Here is a 20,524-nt window from a genome sequence, read left to right as displayed (position 1 = left end):
CATATACTGCTGGATAATGCGTGTGGTGTTTAATGTGCTCCTAATTGCCAAAGTGAGCTGAGCGGCCTCCATGCTTGCCTTGGTATGACGTCCGCACTGAAAAAAGGCGCGGAATGATTGTCTGCCGTTGCTCTGATGGAGGGAGGGGCGACTGACGACACGGCTTACAGGGTTGGCTTCAAGGAGCTAAAATCAACAAAGGGGGTGTCTTTACATCAAGGAGTATTTTAGGCAGGACTTCACGGAGGGTTCCAATAAGAAATGGTGCACCAAAGTTATTGTTCTCATTGGAACAAGGAGGTTAGCCTGGCCTCTGATTGATACATGGCTAGATTTACCTCACTGCACCTTCTCTGTGAGTGACTGCAGTGTGACCTAGAGGAATGAGTCCCCTAGATGGGGGAGGGGGAGAAGCAAATGAGTACAAAACAAATCTGGTCTATTTTTTGTTTTGATCCACTCCATCTATCTTTTACATCTTTGGCTGGCAGCAGACGGTGCAGAAGGACTGCATGCCATCCACATCTCATGGCTGCTCGGCAGAAGATGGTACAGTACGACTGCTAGCCATCCTCATCTGTTGCCTGCCCGGCAGAAGATGGTACAATACGACTGCTAGCCATCCTCATCTCTTGCCTGCCCGGCAGAAGATGGTACAATACGACTGCTAGCAATCCGTAACGCCTGCCTGCTCACCATGAGACGGTTCAATAGGACTGACTGCAGGACTAAAGAGAATGACCTGATCAAGTCACTCCAAATTTAGTCCCTGTGCCCATGTCTGCCCAGGTGATCCCACACTACGTGGCCAGGAGCACCTCGGACACGACGAGGATGGCTACCAGTCATATTGCACCGTCTGCTGCCAAAAGGCAATGGGTTGATACTACTGTGTAGCAATGCCATACCACGTCTGCCAGCACCCAGGAGACATAGGGTGACGGTTACCTGAGCGGGCTCCATGCTTGCCGTGGTATGGCGTCTGCACAGGTAACTCAGGAAAAAAGGCACGAAACGATTGTCTGCCCTTGCTTTCACAGAGGGAGGGAGGGAACGGGGGCCTGACAATATGTACCCAGAACCACCCGCGACAATGTTTTAGCCCCATCAGAGTGCTCCATTGTGACTGCTCTGGACAGCACTCTCAACTCAGATGCATGATTGTCTGCCGTTGCTCTGACGCAGGGTGGGGCAATTGACGACATGGCTTACAGGGTTGGCTTACAGGTAGTTAAAATCAACAAAGGGGGTGGCTTTACATCAAGGAGTATTTCAGGCAGGACTTCACAGAGGATTCCAATAAGAAATGGTGCACCTAAGTTATTGTTCTTATTGGAACAAGGAGGTTGGTCTGGCCTCTGATTGATACATGGCTAGATTTACCTCACTGCACCTTCTCTGTGAGTGACTGCAGTGTGACCTAGAGGAATGAGTCCCCTAGACGGGGGAGGGGGGGGAAGCAAATGAATACAGAACAAATCTGGTCTATTTCTTGTTTTGATCCACTCCATCTATCTTTTACATCTTTGGCTGGCAGCAGACGGTGCAGAAGGACTGCATGCCATCCACATCTCATGGCTGCTCGGCAGAAGATGGTACAGTACGACTGCTAGCCATCCTCATCTGTTGCCTGCCCGGCAGAAGATGGTACAATACGACTGCTAGCCATCCTCATCTCTTGCCTGCTCACCATAAGACGGTTCAATAGGACTGACTGCAGTACTAAAGAGAATGACCTGGTCAAGTCACTCCAAATTTAGTCCCTTCGCCCATGTCTGTCCAGGCGCTCCCAGCCGACGTGGCCAGGAGCACCTCGAACATGACGATGACGGCTACCAGTCGTACTGTACCATCTGCTGCCACAAGGCAAGGGGTTGCTGCTACTGTGTAGCAATGCCATACCGCGTCTGCCAGCACCCAGGAGACATAGGGTGACGGTTACCTGAGCGGGCTCCATGCTTGCCGTGGTATGGCATCTGCACAGGTAACTCAGGAAAAAAGGCGCGAAATGATTGTCTGCCCTTGCTTTCACGGAGGGAGGGAGGGAGGGAGGGAGGGAGGGAGGGAACGGGGGCCTGACGATATGTACCCAGAACCACCCGCGACAATGTTTTAGCCCCATCAGGCATTGGGATCTCAACCCAGAATTCCAATGGGCAGCGGAGACTGCGGGAACTGTGGGATAGCTACCCACAGTGCAACGCTCCGGAAGTCGACTCTAGCCTCGGTACTGTGGAAGCACTCCGCCGAGTTAATGCACTTAATGCACTTAGAGCATTTTCTGTGGGGACACATACACTCGAATATATAAAACCGATTTCTAAAAAAACGACTTCTATAAATTCGACCTTATTCCGTAGTGTAGACATACCCTATGAGAAAGACAGACCATCTTAAAGACTGCAAGTGATGGAGAATCCACCACATTCCTGGTAAACTGTTCCAATGCTTAATTATGCTCATTGTTAACAATCTGCACCACACTTATAGTCTGAATTTGACTAGCTTCATCCCCAACCACTAGATTTCATTTTGCCTTTTTCTGCTACATTAAAGAGCCATTTACTATCAGAAATCTCTTCCTCACATAGGTATTTGTAGACTGTGATCAAGTTTTTACTTAATCTTAAACTAAATAGATTGAGTTTCTAATGTCTCACATTATAAGGCAAGTTTTCTCGATCTCAAATATTCTTACTGCTTTTTTCCAACCCTTTCCAATTTTTCAACATCCTTTTTGAAGTGTGGACACTGGAACAAGACCCAGTATTCCAGTCGTGGTGTCACTAATGCCACATACAGAGGTGATACAAACTTCCTTATTACTACTTGATATTTCTCGCTTATGCATCCAAGGATTGCATGCCCTCTTCAGCTACAGCATTGCACAGAGAGCTCATATTCAGATGGTTATCTAACATGACCCTAAACTCCTTTTTAGGGTCACTGAATTCCAGGATACTGTATCCCATCTTGAATGACCTACACTCTTTGTTCATAAATATATTACATGGCATTTAGATTCATTAAAACTGTCAAGGTTCCTCCCCCACTCTGAACTCTAGGGTACAGATGTGGGGACCTGCATGAAAAACCTCCTAAGCTTATCTTTACCAGCTTAGGTCAAAACTTCCCCAAGGTACAAAATATTACACCCGTTATCCTTGGAATGGCCGCTACCACCACCAAACAATTACTGGTTACTGGGGAAGAGCTGTTTGGACGCGTCTGTCCCCCCAAAATACTTCCCAAAACCTTGCACCCCACTTCCTGGACAAGGTTTGGTAAAAAGCCTCACCAATTTGCCTAGGTGACTACAGACCCAGACCCTTGGATCATAAGAACAATGAACAATCCTCCCAACACTTGCACCCCCCCTTTCCTGGGAAATGTTGGATAAAAAGCCTCACCAATTTGCATAGGTGACCACAGACCCAAACCCTTGGATCTGAGAACAATGAAAAAGCATTCAGTTTTTACAAGAAGACTTTTAATAAAAAATAGAAGTAAATAGAAATAAAGAAATCCCCCCTGTAAAATCAGGATGGTAGATATCTTACAGGGTAATTAGATTCAAAAACATAGAGAACCCCTCTAGGCAAAACCTTAAGTTACAAAAAAAGTACACAGACAGAAATAGTTATTCTATTCAGCACAATGCTTTTCTCAGCCATTAAAAGAAATCATAATCTAACACATACCTAGCTAGATTACTTACTAAAAGTTCTAAGACTCCATTCCTGTTCTGTCCCTGGCAAGAAGCACACACAGACAGACACAAAACCCTTTGTTTGTCTCCCTCCTCCCAGCTTTTGAAAGTATCTTGTCTCCTTATTGGTCATTTTGGTCAGGTGCCAGCAAGGTACCTGTCAGTACCCCTTGGTTAAGTCCAAGGTAGAGATGAACTGGGCCCGTCCCAGTTTCTCTAATAGTTCATCTGTGCGTGGCATTGGATAGTTGTCTGGGCGAGTTACAGCATTTAGCTTACGGTAGTCCACGCAAAAACGTATTTCCCCATCTGGTTTGGGAACTAGAACCACTGGAGATGCCCATGCACTTTCAGAGGGGCGGATTACCCCCATCCGTAACATATCCTGGATCTCCCGTTCTATAGCAGTTTTAGCTTGAGGAGACACCCGGTAAGGTTGGACCCTAATTGGGTGAGCATTACCTGTGTCAATGGAGTGGTATGCCCGTTCAGTCAGTCCTGGGGTGGCTGAGAACGTTGGCGCGTAGCTAGTGCACAGCTCCTGGATCTGCTGTCGCTGCATACGCCCAAGGGTCATGGAGAGGTTCACCTCTTCCACACCACCAGCACATTTCCCTTCGTAGTAAACACCTTCAGGCCACTCAGCGTCGTCTTCTCCCTGGGCTGTAAACTGACAAACCTTTAATTCTCTGGAATAAAAGGGCTTTAGAGAATTAATATGGTACACCTTAGGCTTTCGGTTGGAGGTGGGGAATGCTATGAGATAATTAACAGCTCCCAGGCGCTCCTGGACCGTGAATGGCCCTTCCCACGATGCTTCCATTTTATGGGCCTGGAGCGCCTTTAAGACCATGACCTGGTCTCCTACTTTGAAGGAACGCTCTCTGGCATGTTTATCATACCAGGCTTTTTGCTCTTTTTGAGCATCCTGTAAGTTTTCTCTAGCAAGGGCTAAAGAGGTTCGGAGGGTGTTCTGTAGGTTGGTTACAAAGTCCAGAATGTTAGTTCCTGGAGAAGGTGTAAATCCCTCCCATTGCTGCTTCACCAACTGCAATGGCCCCTTAACCTCACGGCCATATACAAGTTCAAATGGGGAAAACCCTAAACTGGGATGTGGTACAGCTCTGTAGGCAAAGAGCAACTGCTGCAACACTAGGTCCCAATCATTGGAGTGCTCATTTACAAATTTACGTATCATGGCCCCCAAAGTTCCATTAAACTTCTCCACCATGCCATTTGTTTGATGGTGGTAAGGAGTGGCAACCAAGTGATTTACCCCATGAGCTTCCCAAAGGTTTTTCATAGTTCCTGCCAGGAAATTAGTCCCTGCATCTGTGAGGATGTCGGAGGGCCAACCTACCCTGGCAAAAATGTCTGCTAGTGCCTGGCACACACTTATAGCCCTGGTGTTGCTCAGAGCTACTGCTTCCGGCCATCGGGTGGCAAAATCCATGAAAGTCAGTATGTACTGTTTTCCTCTGGGTGTCTTTTTCGGAAAAGGACCCAGAATATCCACAGCTACTCGCTGAAATGGAACTTCAATGATGGGGAGTGGCTGGAGAGGGGCTTTGACCTGGTCTTGGGGTTTTCCCACTCTTTGGCACACCTCACAAGACTGGACATAGGTAGAAACATCCTTGCCCATTCCCTCCCAGTGGAATGACCCCCCCAAACGGTCTTTGGTCCTGTTCACCCCAGCATGGCCACTAGGGTGATCATGGGCTAAGCTCAAGAGCTTGGCCCGGTATTTAGTTGGAACTACCAACTGTCTCTGAGGATGCCAGTCTTCCTGGTGTCCACCAGAAAGAGTTTCCTTGTATAAAAGTCCTCTTTCTACAACAAACCTGGATCGATTAGAAGAGCTGAGAGGCGGTGGGTTGCTCCGTGCCGCCGTCCAAGCTCTCTGGAGGCTTTCATCTGCTTCCTGTTCGGTCTGGAACTGTTCCCTTGATGCTGGAGACATCAGTTCCTCATGGGATTGTGGACCTAGGCTTGGTCCCTCTGGAAGCGATATAGGGGATGGAGCTGTTTCTGTTGACTGTGAACCGCTCTCCGCTGGTGCACTATGTTGGGATTCAGGCTCCGGCTGAGCCTCTTGTGTAGGGTTATCGGCTGCTGCCAGTTCAGGTTCGGTGGGGCCCTCTGGTGTTGAGGTTGCAAGTACTGGATTCAGTGCTGACACGGGGTCTGGTGTTGGTTGTTCGGCTGGTTCCGGTTCTAGGACTGGTTCCGTCTGGGTCTCTGGGACTGGATCCACTACTGCTGTTGCAGACATTGGCCTGGGGTCCGGGTCCATCACCTCTGACTGGGTCCTGATAGAAGTTTCCGGAACAGAGCTAGGCCTCACGGCTTGTTTAGCCTGGCTGCGGGTGACCATTCCCACCCTCTTGGCCTGCTTCACATGATTGGCCAAGTCCTCCCCCAACAGCATGGGGATGGGATAATCATCATAGACTGCAAAAGTCCACATTCCTGACCAGCCCTTGTACTGGACAGGTAACTTGGCTGTAGGCAAATTGAAAGAGTTGGACTTGAAGGGTTGAATCATCACTTGGATCTCTGGGTTGATTAAATTGGGGTCCACTAAGGAAGCATGGATAGCTGACACTTGTGCTCCGGTGTCCCTCCACGCGGTGACCTTCTTCCCGCCCACACTCACAGTTTCCCTCCGCTCCAAGGGTATCTGGGAGGTATCTGGGCCTGTGGACCTCTGGTGTGATTCCGGTGCAATGAACTGTAATCTGTTGGGGTTCTTGGGGCAGTTGGCCTTTACATGCCCCAGCTCGTTACACTTAAAACATCGTCCAGCTGACGGGTCACTGGGGCGAGGAGGGTTGCTGGAGAATGGGGTGGTGGGACGATAAGGGGTCTGGAGGGTTCTTTGGGAGGTAGGTGGGGCTTTGGGCGGCCCCCGGTAATAAGGTGTGGTCTGGGGTGGTCCCTTCTGGTCTCCGCTCCAACTGCGACCAGTTTTCTTCTTCTCTGCCACCTCCACCCATCTGGCTCCAATCTCTCCTGCCTCAATTACAGTTTTGGGTTTCCCATCTAGGATGTATCTTTCTATTTCCTCAGGAACACCCTCTAAGAATTGTTCCATTTGCATTAGGAAGGGCAAATTTACTGGAGATTCAACACTTGTTCCTGATATCCAGGCATCCCAATGTTTCACAATGTGGTAGGCATGTCGGGTAAATGACATGTCTGGTTTCCACCTTAGGGCTCTGAACCTCCGACGAGACTGCTCGGGTGTTATCCCCATTCTGACTCTCGCCTTGGATTTAAACAGTTCATACTTGTTCATGTGTTCTTTAGGCATTTCAGCTGCCACCTCAGCTAAGGGTCCACTGAGCTGCGGCCTCAGCTCTACCATGTATTGGTCAGTAGAGATGTTGTACCCAAGGCAGGCCCTTTCGAAGTTTTCTAAGAAGGCCTCAGTATCATCACCTGCCTTGTAGGTGGGGAACTTTCTGGGATGGGAAGTGGTACCTGGAGAAGGATTGCTAGGGTTTGTTGGTATATTCTGCTGGGCCTTTATCTTCTCCATCTCCTCCACATACTTCCTCTCTTTTTCCTTCTCCTCCAGTTCTTTGTCCCTTGCTTCCATAGCTCTCCTGTGAGCAGCCGCTTGGTGTTGTTCTGCTTCTCTCGCTGCCTCCCTTTCTTGTTCCTTCTTCAGCCGCATGAGTTCTATCTGTCTTTCATGTTCCCTTTGTCTTTCCTCAGCCTGAAATTTGGCTAATTCCAGCTGTAGTCGAGCTGAGGATTTGGTCATTCTAACCTCTCTGTTTTTAACTAACTTTACACCCGAGGTTTAGAAATAAACAAACAAAACTTGGCTGTAAAATTTTGCTGTGCTGCAATAGAATACCTATTCTCTGATAGTGATTGTCAGCCTACAGAAAAAGACAATTCCCTTGTCTCTGCTCTGGGCCCAAATTAAAGCAAAAAACCTCCAACTGCTTGGAAACCTGCTTACCCAGCCCAAAGAAAAAGCAAATGGGTAGAACACACACCCCCTATTTACTTTTAGGAAGAAAAGAAAAAAAAAAACAATGGGTTGGAAGACTGTGAATTTCCCTGCAGGAGTTAAGTACCCTGCCTCCAGGCAAAAAAACCTGCAATTCACAAGATAATCCCCTTTTGTCTCTGCTTGGCCAAAGTTTCAAAGCTGCTTTCTGGACTTTCTTTCCAAAGAAAAAAAAATTTCCTTTTTAAACTCTGTATTTCTAGTTCAAAAAATCTCAACTGGATCTCAAATGATTTCAGGTTAATCCCACCACTGTGCCACCATGTCAAGGTTCCTCCCCCACTCTGAACTCTAGGGTACAGATGTGGGGACCTGCATGAAAAACCTCCTAAGCTTATCTTTACCAGCTTAGGTCAAAACTTCCCCAAGGTACAAAATATTACACCCGTTATCCTTGGAATGGCCGCTACCACCACCAAACAATTACTGGTTACTGGGGAAGAGCTGTTTGGACGCGTCTGTCCCCCCAAAATACTTCCCAAAACCTTGCACCCCACTTCCTGGACAAGGTTTGGTAAAAAGCCTCACCAATTTGCCTAGGTGACTACAGACCCAGACCCTTGGATCATAAGAACAATGAACAATCCTCCCAACACTTGCACCCCCCCTTTCCTGGGAAATGTTGGATAAAAAGCCTCACCAATTTGCATAGGTGACCACAGACCCAAACCCTTGGATCTGAGAACAATGAAAAAGCATTCAGTTTTTACAAGAAGACTTTTAATAAAAAATAGAAGTAAATAGAAATAAAGAAATCCCCCCTGTAAAATCAGGATGGTAGATATCTTACAGGGTAATTAGATTCAAAAACATAGAGAACCCCTCTAGGCAAAACCTTAAGTTACAAAAAAAGTACACAGACAGAAATAGTTATTCTATTCAGCACAATGCTTTTCTCAGCCATTAAAAGAAATCATAATCTAACACATACCTAGCTAGATTACTTACTAAAAGTTCTAAGACTCCATTCCTGTTCTGTCCCTGGCAAGAAGCACACACAGACAGACACAAAACCCTTTGTTTGTCTCCCTCCTCCCAGCTTTTGAAAGTATCTTGTCTCCTCATTGGTCATTTTGGTCAGGTGCCAGCAAGGTTACCTTTAGCTTCTTAACCCTTTACAGGTGAGAGGAGCTTTCCCCTGGCCAGGAGGGATTTCAAAGGGGTTTACCCTTCCCTTTATATTTATGACAAAAACACATATTGCTAAATGAGCCCCCCTTACAAGCAATCCAGACTGTAAATCTAGACCTTATTATTACTGGTCATTATTTGCCAATGCACCATTTTTTTTGTCATCTGCAAAATTTACCAGTAATTATTTTATATTTTTTCCAGATCATTGATAAAGATATTGAATAGCATTGAGACAAGAACAGAACCCTGTGAGACCCCACTAGAAACACTCCAGTATGGTGATGATTCCCCATTTAAAATTATTTTTAGATGTATTGGTCAGCCAGTTTTTAATCCATTTAATATGGGTTATATTGTTTTTATATGGTGTTAACTTTAAAAACAAATCACTGGCATAGAATCATAGAAGATCAGGGTTGGAAGAGACCTCAGGAGATCATCTAGTCCACCCCCCCCCCCCACTCAAAGCAGGATCAACCCCAACTAAATCATCCCAATCAATGCTTTCTCAAGCTGGGTCTTAAAAACCATTAAGGATGGAGATTCCACCACCTCCCTAGGTAACCCATTCCAGTGTTTCACCACCCTCCTAGTGAAAAAGTTTTTCCTAATATCCAACCTAGATCTCCCCCACTGAAACTTGAGACCATTGCTCCTTATTCTGTCATCTGTCACCACTGAGAACAGCCTAGCTCCATCCTCTTTGGAATCCCTCTTTCAGGTAGTTGAAGGCTGCTATCAAATCCCCCCTCACTCTTCTCGTCCACAGACTAAATAAGCCCAGTTCCCTGAGCTTCTCCTCGTAAGTCATGTGCTCCAGCCCCCTTGTTACCCGGGGTTCTTTCAACCCAAAGCTCTCGGTAACTTTTACTCTATGAGAGGTGGTGTCAGGAAATAAATCAGGGGAGACACGGCCGTCCGACTGATAGATGGCTGGCACAAATAGGACAACACAAGCGTGCTTTCACTTAAAGCTGCACTTTACTTAGTCTCAAGCACTTACACACATGTCTGCAACAGGTTAGTAAAACATCCCAACTCTCGATAATTACCAAAGCTGGCATGGCTCTCGAGTGGCACAGCAGCAGCCCATCTGCTGCCGGAGACTGCAAGATGTATCCAGAGGGAGAGTCCAGAAGAGTCCAACTACCTCAAACTTTCCCCCCTTATTTGTACATTAGTAATAGAATTACATGTCTCTTAAAGAAAACTTGTTAAGCAAGCAGTTCCAATGGTCAAGCAAGAGGTTCCTTCTGATTATTGATTAACCAGATGTGGGTTTTTCCCAGAGTTTGCAGCCTTGAGATCCTGTTAGACACATTCCTGAGGAAACATCCTGCTCTTCTAAGATGCATGTATCAGCAACTTCAACACAGTTCTTATGAGGAAGGACGCAGGGTTAAGCTGCCCTTTCTGTGGCACCCAAAACCCCTTCCCCTCCTGCCTTGGTCAAGTTGTGGCTGCGGCATGGCCAATTTACAGCATGCCGACTTGGCTGCTTTTAGCAATAAGCAATGGTTGGTTTCAGGCACTTTACTGGTTTGCTGACATCTCCCTGTACACCCTAATCATTTTTGTTGCCCTCCGCTGGACTCTCTCCAATTTGCCTACTTCCTTTCTGTAGCGGGGGCCCAAAACTAGATGAAATACTCCAGATGTGGCCTCACCAGTGCCGAATAGAGGGGAATAATCACTTCCCTCAATTTGTTAGCAATACTCCTACTAATGCTGCCCAATATGCCGTTAGACTTCTTGGCAACAAGGGCACACTGTTGACTCATATCCAGCTTCTCATCCACTGTAATCCCCAGGTCCTTTTCTGCAGAACTGCCGCTTAGCCAGTTGGTCCCCAGCCTGTAGCAGTGCATGGGATACTTCCATCCTAAGTGCAGGACTCTGCACTTGTCCTTGTTGAACCTCATCAGATTTCTTTTGGCCCAATCCTCCAATTTGTCTAGGTTACTTTGGACCCTATCTTTACCCTCCAGAGTATCTACCTCTCCCCGCAGCGTAGTGTCATCCGCAAACTTGCTGAGGATGCAATTCATCCCATCATCCAGATCATTAATGAAGATGTTGAACAAAACCGGCTCCAGGACCGATCCCAGGGCATTCCACTTGATAATGGCTGCCAACTAGACATCGAGCCATTGATCACTACCCGTTGAGCCTCACTATCTAGCCAGCTGTCTATCCACCTTATCGTCCTTTCACCCAATCCATACTTCTTAAACTTGCTGGCAAGAATACAGTGGGAGACCATATCAAAAGCTTTGCTAAAGTCAAGGTATATCACATCCACTGCTTTCCCCATATCCACAGAGCCAGTTATCTCATCATAGAAGGCAATCAGGTGTGTCAGTCATGACTTACCCTTGGTGAATCCATGTTGACTTTTCCTGATCACCTTCTTCTTCTCCAAGTGCTTCAAAATGGATTCCTTGAGGAACTGCTCCATGATTTTTCTGGGGACTGAGGTGAGGCTGACCGGTCTATAGTTCCCTGGATACTCCTCCTTCCCATTTTAAAAGATGGGCACTACATTAGCCTTTTCCCAGTCATCTGGGACCTTCCCCCTATCACCATGAGTTTTCAAAGATAATGGCTAATGGCTCAGGAATCACATCAGCCAACTCCCTCGGCATCCTCGGATGCATTGCATCCGGTCCCATGCAGGACTAAGTCAAATACCTTACAGAAACCTAAGTATATTATAGTCACATAGTTATCTTTATCAAACTGGAATTTCACTGAAAAACAATATCAAGTTTGTTTGAAAAGAAGCATTTCTCCATAAATCTATGTGGACTAGTATTAATTATGCTACCATCCTTTAATCTTTTACACATTCTGTCCCATATCAGCCTATGATATTCTTTTAATACTCTTGTGTGTACATTATCTGGTTCTCATGATTTTAAAATGTTTAATAGTTGCTGTTTAGCATCCTCCTGTTGTTACTGATGGAAAAGAAAGTATTTCTGAATCACTGGATGATCTGACTACACCATCCTGATTCTTTCCAAATACAGAATAGAAATATTTATAGACTTCTTGTCCCTTTTCTGGATGGTAATTGACAATTTTACCATCCTTATCTAGTATCAGATCTACAGGATTTTTATAGTAGATTAGTATTTCATTAGTTCCCAGTATATTAAAATAGTTCATTGTCCTTAATCTTACTGGCCATATACTTTCATTGATGCCTTTAGCTTATCAATTATCTGTATTTCCGAATTGGCAATTTGTACTCATCACTATCAACTATGCCTTTTTTACATTTGTTATATATATATATATATTTTAAATAATTGCTATATTTTCTTCCCTTCTTAGCCAAAATATTCTATTCATTTTTAATAGACGACTTCTTATATGATTGCTGAATTGTGTTTTTATTTTCCCCTAGAATCTAATAAAACACTCTTAATCAATTTCCAATTATCACTCACATTTTTGTTTAAACATTTCCTCCTATTTAGTTTTACTAATGATTGTTTTCAGATTTGGGAAATTGGCCCTTTTAAAATATCTAGTATCTCTATTATGGGTCGGAGTATATTCTGTTTGCACATAAGAAATGAAACTAGGCCATGATTAAGGCTATGGTTTAGTCACGGGTAGTTTTAGTAAAAGTCATGGACAGGTCATGTGCAATAAACAAAAATTCATGGCCCGTGACCTGTCCATGACTTTTAGTAAAAGTACCTGTGTTTAAATGGGAGGGGGCACTCTATGTGTGTGTGGGGGCTTCTGCTGGAGGGCATGTCATGGGGGGCAATGCTGGGGGAGGCGTGCCTGGGGCCAGCGGCTCTAGCTGCCGGGGCCCACAGACTGCAGCTGCTCCAGCTGTCTGGGAGGGGATTGCTGCCCAGAGCCATGGACGCTCCGGCCAACTGGCTGGGAACCACTGCCCGGGGCTGTGGATGCTTTCGTCAGGGACCGCTTCCTGAGGCCACAGACCGCGGCAGCCGGCTGGCAACTGCTGCCCGGGGCTGTGGACTGCGGCTGCTCCAGCCATCCGGGAACTGCTGCCCCGCCCCCCTTTATTTTCAGAATGTTTTGTCCACTCTTCTGAATGTCACAAGCTCTAAATGTATAAAAAGAAAAAAAAAAGAAAAAAGAAAACATGAATTCAGTTGCAGAGAGAATCTAGAGAAATAGTGAGCATGTATCTTCTTAGCTGATACCTTTTTAAACAACCTTTCAGTACATTAAGTTGTTAGCATGCTTTCTTTCATATTAGACTGGACAGAACATTACTTTGTGGGATTTTAATGAGTCTTGGATTTTAGCTTGACCAATTATTGAGATTTGGCATCAGCATGCTATTCAGGGCCAGCTCCAAATTCTGAAAACTGCCAAAATTCGGGGTGTTTGGATCTGTGGGGTTTGTTTGAGCCAACATTGAATGAAGACTTGGTATTTTCTACAGTAACATTCACAACCGGAGGTAAGCAGATATCAGCACGAATACTCCATAGTATATACTAAGTCAGAGTGACTTACAGGCCTGAAAAATTAGGCTTTCAGTTTTTGCACTGAACTAAAGGAGAAGCTCCTGTAGTTGACACCAAGAAACACTTGTCTCTTTTGCACTCAGCTCCTCATAAAATGACAAGGTATAAAGACAAGGCTGAATCTTTCAGGAAGATCTCAGTCCATGGGAGGGAGTTACATCTCTAACTAAACAGTTCAGGATTCCAGTGTGACCCTGATAAAATGTCATAAAAATAATTAACGGTGTAATATGTGTCTTTTAAAATTAAACTTTCAATCATGTTTAATTCCTGTGTAATCCTGGTATTCAGACATGAATTCATGAAATTATCTTCAGAAATACAAATGCAGATTTTCATTACAAATTATCTTACTACATATAGTTTATAGTGATAGAAATTAATGCATTATGTTTTCCTTTGTTTACATGAAAATTGATCACCATGCTTAGACTATTTAAGTATCACTGAATCTCTGTTCTATTAGCTGGAATTCTTCATGATGACCTTCCTTCTAATAACACCTCTAGCTATGACATATTCTGAGGGCATGTCTACACTTGCCATTTAAAGTGGAAAAAGTCCCTTTTTTGCACAAAAACCATGAGAGCGTCTACACTTGCCAATGACTGTTTGGGGTGAAACTCAGAAGTTTCACCACAACAAGGAAATCACCTCAATGAGAGGTGTACAGCCATTACTGGTGATGCTTTTGCAGTGATATGCAAGTGTAGACACGTTCTTCCTGTTTACACAGCTTTTAGCCTCCTGAAAATATCCCCACAGTGCCTAGGTGACCACTCTGTCCAGCAGCTCTGCTGCTCTGATGCCAGGTAAACAGACACCCCCCCCCCCCCCCCCCACTCCCCCTGTAAAGCCCCAGGAACTTTGAAACGCCCCTTCCTGTTTTCTCGGCAAGTGCTCACTTATCCGGCCAGGTGACAATGCCTGCTCCATGGAGCAAACAATCCCCTGCTTGGAGCAGTGCTGAGCTACTGGCAGGGGTGAAAGTAAAATGTGTCTCTTACTGGTATGGGGGGCCTAGGGTGGAAGGGGCGGAGCGGGGGCGGGAGGGCGAGCGTCTCCCAGCCAGCCCATTTGCGCCGCTCGAGACTCCAGCCCGGGCCCTTTAAAATCGCAGGCCCTGAGGTAGCTGCTCCTTTTGCCCCCACTCCTGTTGGCAGCCCGGGGCGGGGAGCGGGAGCAAAAGGGGCAGGGATGTTAAAGTACTTCTGCGGCAGTGCTTTAAGCAGAGTCCTTTTGCCGCAGTAGCGTTTTAAAGGACCCTGCTTATAGCGCTGCCATGGCAGTGCTTTAATGTCGCTGCCCCTTTTGCACCCCCCCTTCAGCGGCCCTGCCAGTAGGGACCCAGCAAGGCCGCCGATAGGGGGGCGCAAAAGGAGCAGCAATGTTAAAGCGCTGCCATGGCAGCTCTTTAAGCAGGGTCCTTTAAAGCGCTGCCATGGCAGCGCTTTAAAGTCAGCGGTATGGGCCAGTACAGGCGGCCACTTTTTACCGGTACGCTGTACCGGCCCATACCGCCTTACTTTCACCCCTGGCTACTGGAGCTGACCAGCGTTTGGGGAGAGGAGGCTATGCAGGGACCCAGGATGCCCTGTGATCATCCCTCACTTCCCACAAGACCCATTATCAAAATGGAGAGAGCTGCACTGTGAGATAAGCTGCCCTCAGTGCACTGCTCTCATCCAGGATGGAAGTGCTGCAAATGTAAACACCCTCTGACGCCTGTGGAAGCAAGTGAGTACACAAACCAGTGCTTTTCTTTCACAGGCTCACTATCACCGTTGAAACTGACAGCACAAAAACTCTGCAAGTGTAGACATAGCCTAAGTCATTTGTTGCCAAAGAGTTTAATTAAACTTTCTGAGGTCAACAAGAAATATGTAATTTAACACCCGACATCAGCTCAGATTTCTAGGTTTCAAAGTTCTCACCATCAAGCATACATTCAGTACTTTAACTTGAAAGTTAAGATTCAGACTCTTCAACATCAAAGGCAAATACTTCAGAGAGCTTTTAGTTTGTCACATATGCTCTGGCTGACACAGCTAGAACAAAGACTTTTTTCTTGCTTTTCTAGCTCACCTGAATTTGTTTGAATACTGCAATTCAGTAACAACAATCTTCCTCTCTTAAGCACCCCAACTGTCTCTTCTATTTTACTTTAGCTTTTGCTATTTCTTATGTTCACACAGAGACGTTAGATAATATACTATACTCTGGCTGAAAGGTTGCAAGGTAACACTACTGTATTGCTTACAATTCAGAGTGATAAGACACAAGACCCCCAAAACAAAGAGACACACACTCTACCGTACTGTAGGCTGTCAGTCTGCAAAATGACGGCTGTTTACACAGTTCCCTACAAAGCCCCCTGACTGCAAGCAGGACCAGGAAAAAGCCCTGAGAATTTAAAGTGATAGATCATAAACTTTAACACGGTTTTCAACACAATTAACTATTCTTTGCCCATTTCCATTTATGATCTTGAATTGTCAGCAAAGCCATTGAGGCGAATGCTAGGTCGAAGTGAATGTGTCACATAACATACCTTGTTAGCATAACATTTTATTCAGTAACTTTTTCTGGTAGACATGTGGTCCCCTGTGTTACACAGTCTGCACTTAAAAGTGTGAGGCTGGCATGGGCACTACTCAGAAAAGAGATCTCAGCTAAAAGTCACACAACTAGATTCACCAAAGCTCACTAGAGGGATGACTTACAGTGAAAAGGGGCATAAGTGACAGGGACAGCATTCACTAAAGTTAGGCTTGGAAGGACTAGATTTGTATTGGTAAATGTTAGTCAGTTTCACCACACACACAAACCAACAAAAAAATATTTCCATCGACAATAAGAGAAATTTACAGATAGGCAATGAAGAAAAATGCTGCATGAGAACTTATTAGAGTTGATGTAAGAATATCTACTTCGTATATTTTTCACATGTGATATTGACAATTCGTGTCTTAATGGCATAAAGTTTTAACTTTTTGAATCGCAACATCTGTCATTAAATAACTCGTCTGACTCTCCCATTGTTTGTTCCGCCAATAATTTCCCACAACTATAAAAATTTAAATTTCATTTTAAAAAATCTACAAAAGTGCTTAAAATATTATCAGTCAAAAATCATAAAAAAATACAATTCTGCCAAGCCTAACTAAAGTATTGATGAAACTGTAGGCCTATTAAAGCATTGTGCTTGTTGAAGCAATTGTCTGCATTCTTCACTCCCGTAAGTATGTTTTCTCCCTCTGACATACACTGCTGTTTTTATACTAAATAACATTTTAGCACATGAACAGAGAAGAATTTTAACATAAAGTGATGTTCAGAGCCACGTTCTGGCTTCAGATACATGTGCATCACATTCTCTGACTTCATTGAGAGCCGTGTATGTATCCAAAGCCAGAATATAATCCTCTCTCTTTTTAGGTCTGAATATATTATTCAGACCAGACATCTCTTATTGAGAGAGCTCTGTACTGGGTGATGAATCTCCAATTGGATATTTTAAGCCCTAAAAATTAATAGGGAAATATTCTAAACACTAGTCTAACCCAGCATGATTGTACAAGGGCAGCAAGGAAGATTCTATAGGGTCTTCCCCTATACATTTTCTTAGCCTGCCATAATCTCAGTGAGAAATGCAGGCTGCATTAGGATAATGCCAAAACTGGTTGCCTCTGCAAGAGGCGTGTGTGTCATATATAATGGCCCTTGGTTCCTCCATCCTCTCTTGCCTCCAATCCCCACATGCAAAACAGGGCTGAAGCTAAGCTCCTAAATTCTGGAGGAATGGTGTTCTGGTCTATGTTGAATACCAGATGAGAGGACTCAGATAATGGAGTTGATTCAGCTGGTTCTAGGGACAGCACTGTACACCTAGCCCTATTCCTATTCCCCTCCCCCCACCCCCTTTGCCAGGACCCATCTGGTTCTCCCCCTCCTCAGCACCTTGCTCTGTCCTGGATACTGAAGCTCTACTTCATATCAGGTTATCAGCTGTGCAGGACACCTAAGTTGTGCAGGAGTAAAGTTCTCATGTAGCTGAACCCCTGTTTACTGAAAAGTTTTGGATGACCCCAGATACCATCGGATAAACAGGGTTCACCTGCACCAGCCTTGAAACAGAGCAACTGTGCAAGCTTCTCTGTGGTATGGCAGTTGCACTAACTGCTCTAGAAGCTGGGAAGCCAGAGTCAAAGTCCCATCTCTGCCAATATCTCACTGCATGTCGAAGCTTCTTAATCACTTTATGCATCAGTTATATCAACTTTGGTAAAGCACTTGAAGTTCATTAGATGAAACACTATCAAAACTGAAAGTATTATAATAAGAACATCTTAAGTAGATTAGATTATATAGCGGGAGAAGCTGGAGCAGGAAGCTACATTGCAAGGAAACATCTTAGACTGCGCATTGATTAAATAACTTGCCTGTCATTAGTAAAAGAAATACCGCTTTGTGTTTTGTACTGAATCCTTCTGGTACAGGTCAAATATGATTTTCTTTAGGACATTATTTTCTGTCACTGAACAGAACATTTCTGCTTGAGAAAATCCATCTCCCTGCTGTGTATCATTTCTATTTCCACAAATAAAAAGAACATTTCTTATCCTGGTTAAATGTTCTTACTACAAGATTACGTGTTCTAAACAGCCTGTACTGCATGTTATTGATTCATCAAGAACTATGCCTACCTTCTACTGTGGGAGTCATTTTTTTAAAAAGCAGAATTTCTCTCTGGTAAAAAGCATACAGTGCAGGTTTTTGTCTGTATTTGCCACCTCCTTGTTTCCTTATTTCTGCTGTTTAATAAGAAAAAGGTTGAGATGCTGTTTCTCATTTATTTTGTCATTAGGCTACCCCCCTCCCCACCCCACCCCACCCCACCCCACCCCACGTGCAAGCTCCACAAACAGCATTTTTCTCCAGAGAATGGAATTTAATAGGCAAAAAGTACTCAGTGCCACTGCTGAGCCCCACACACATAGAATGGCTTGTGTTTAGACAATATCACTCTTATCAATTAGCACTTTGACAATTAGCCAAGAGCAGGGTGCAGGCCCCCTGCAGCAGCTGATGCAAAACTTTCAATTAAATCTTTCTATTTCCCACAGCCCAGTGATGAATTAGTTATTCACTCCCAGAATGCCGATGGCAGCAGTGATAGAAACAAAGATATGGATTAGATTTTAGTAATGAAAAGCTTAGTCTGAAAGGGAAACCTATCAGGGAACAACAAAACAGGACAGCCCGCAAACTTTTTGAGATGCAGGGCTGGCTCCAAGGTATAGGCTGCCCTGGGCAAATTAGAAAACACTGGGTTTGATTTATAAACCACCTTACATCTACTCATGGCTAGATGCGGGCCTTTAGAGTACTGTGCTCCTGCAAGTCCAAGTTTCTATATGTATATATATAGTGGAGTGTACACAAAGTAGATGCACATTTTCTGACTGAAAATCAGGCCTTATTTTATATATAAAGTATATATAATACTTAATCTGTACCTGTAAGCCCTTGCTGCCATTCACACACTAAACATATTCTGCATTTATGGTAGAGCTAGTTTTGGTCCCTTAGACAGAACCAGGCTGATGTTTGTTGTCAAGGCCTTTGTCCGTTTTAATCCCAAAGACATAAATGGTTAGTAAGGACAAGAGCACCTTTGAATATTTGAAGAGCACCTAGCATAGCTGAGGCTCCTAGGTGCTTTGGTAATACAAATAAAGACATAATAATAATTGTTTATTTTAGAGAAGGTCAGGTACATGTATTATAGGGGGAATTACTGCACAATCTCTTCTTTTCCTCACAAATGCGAGAGTGATGGAGCTTTTAGGTATAAATAAGTAGGAATGGCCAATCCAGTCAGGGTCCATCTGAGTTCACTCCCTTTGTCATAGGATTTCACTCAGCACTGCTGGCAGCCATTTCACTACGTCTGTGCTCATGAGAGACAGCATCACAAGTTAGCGCTGGGTGGAAAAGGAAAAAAAGCCTCTTGAAAAACAATCCTCAGAACTTGTAAAAAATATCACAAAATGAATATGAAAGTGTCATTTAAAGGTGATTTTTGAAAGCCTGGGAGAAGTTTAAAGTAGAGGAGGCTGTGTGTAGTGAAAGGCACTCCTGCCAAAAGGTACTCAAGGTGAATAGCATTTGAAGGGGGGGAAAGGAGAAAATAAAGATAAATAATTTAGCATTCTGAGTGAGGGAGTTATTGGATATTTTTGTTTCTTTGTTTTCTGTACAACTTGAGACTTCTGGGTTTGCCGGGTATTGACCGATTCTTTTTCCGCTACCCGGAATGCACAGGTTCACAGACTCTGGAGCTGAAGAAGTATGTTGTTTATTTGCTGCTCCAGTGAGTGATCAGTCCACTGAAACAGGGCACAGCACAGGGTTAAACACAAGCACACACCCACATTCAGATGTGTGCCTTAAATACAGTGTGACAAAGTTATTCACTATATATTGTATAAACACTTTTCTGCCTAACACCAAGCTTAGTTTGCTAACTCAGTTGTTTACCTGATCAGGTTGCAGACCCAGTTGTTTACCCGATCAGTTTGCTGACCCAATTCACCAGGCTGTTCTCTTTCCTTGCCAGAGAAGCACACATCTTTTCACATGTTCCCAAACACAAAATATACATTCTACATATCACATCCTACACCGGGCTGTTCTGATTGCAACAAACCTGAATATTACAACAAGGAGCCCATCTGCAAACAGTTTGTATGGAACCTTCCACATTTTTCCTGTATGGTGGTTGGAATTTTTAGTTTCAGATAAAAAGAAAAGGAGTACTAGTGGCACCTTAGAGACGAACCAATTTATTTGAGCTTATTCTCAAATAAATTGGTTAGTCTCTAAGGTGCCACTAGTACTCCTTTTCTTTTTGCAAATACAGACTAACATGGCTGCTACTCTGAAACCCTTAATTTCAGATGAAATTTTACAACAATTAGATGACTCCACCAATTTAGCTGGTCTAGAGTGAACACAGAGAATGAGTAGGGGAGGGGAGAGCATAAGTCTAGATAGTCCCATGAAGACATCTTTGATCATTCGCATCACATGCATGTCTCTCATAAAGGGAAATTATTGAGAAGCATT

Source organism: Caretta caretta, chromosome 4 (genome assembly GCF_965140235.1).
Source record: "Caretta caretta isolate rCarCar2 chromosome 4, rCarCar1.hap1, whole genome shotgun sequence".
In the NCBI taxonomy this organism is placed as follows: Eukaryota; Metazoa; Chordata; order Testudines; family Cheloniidae; genus Caretta; species Caretta caretta.
Note: the sequence above shows the minus strand (reverse complement) of the source record.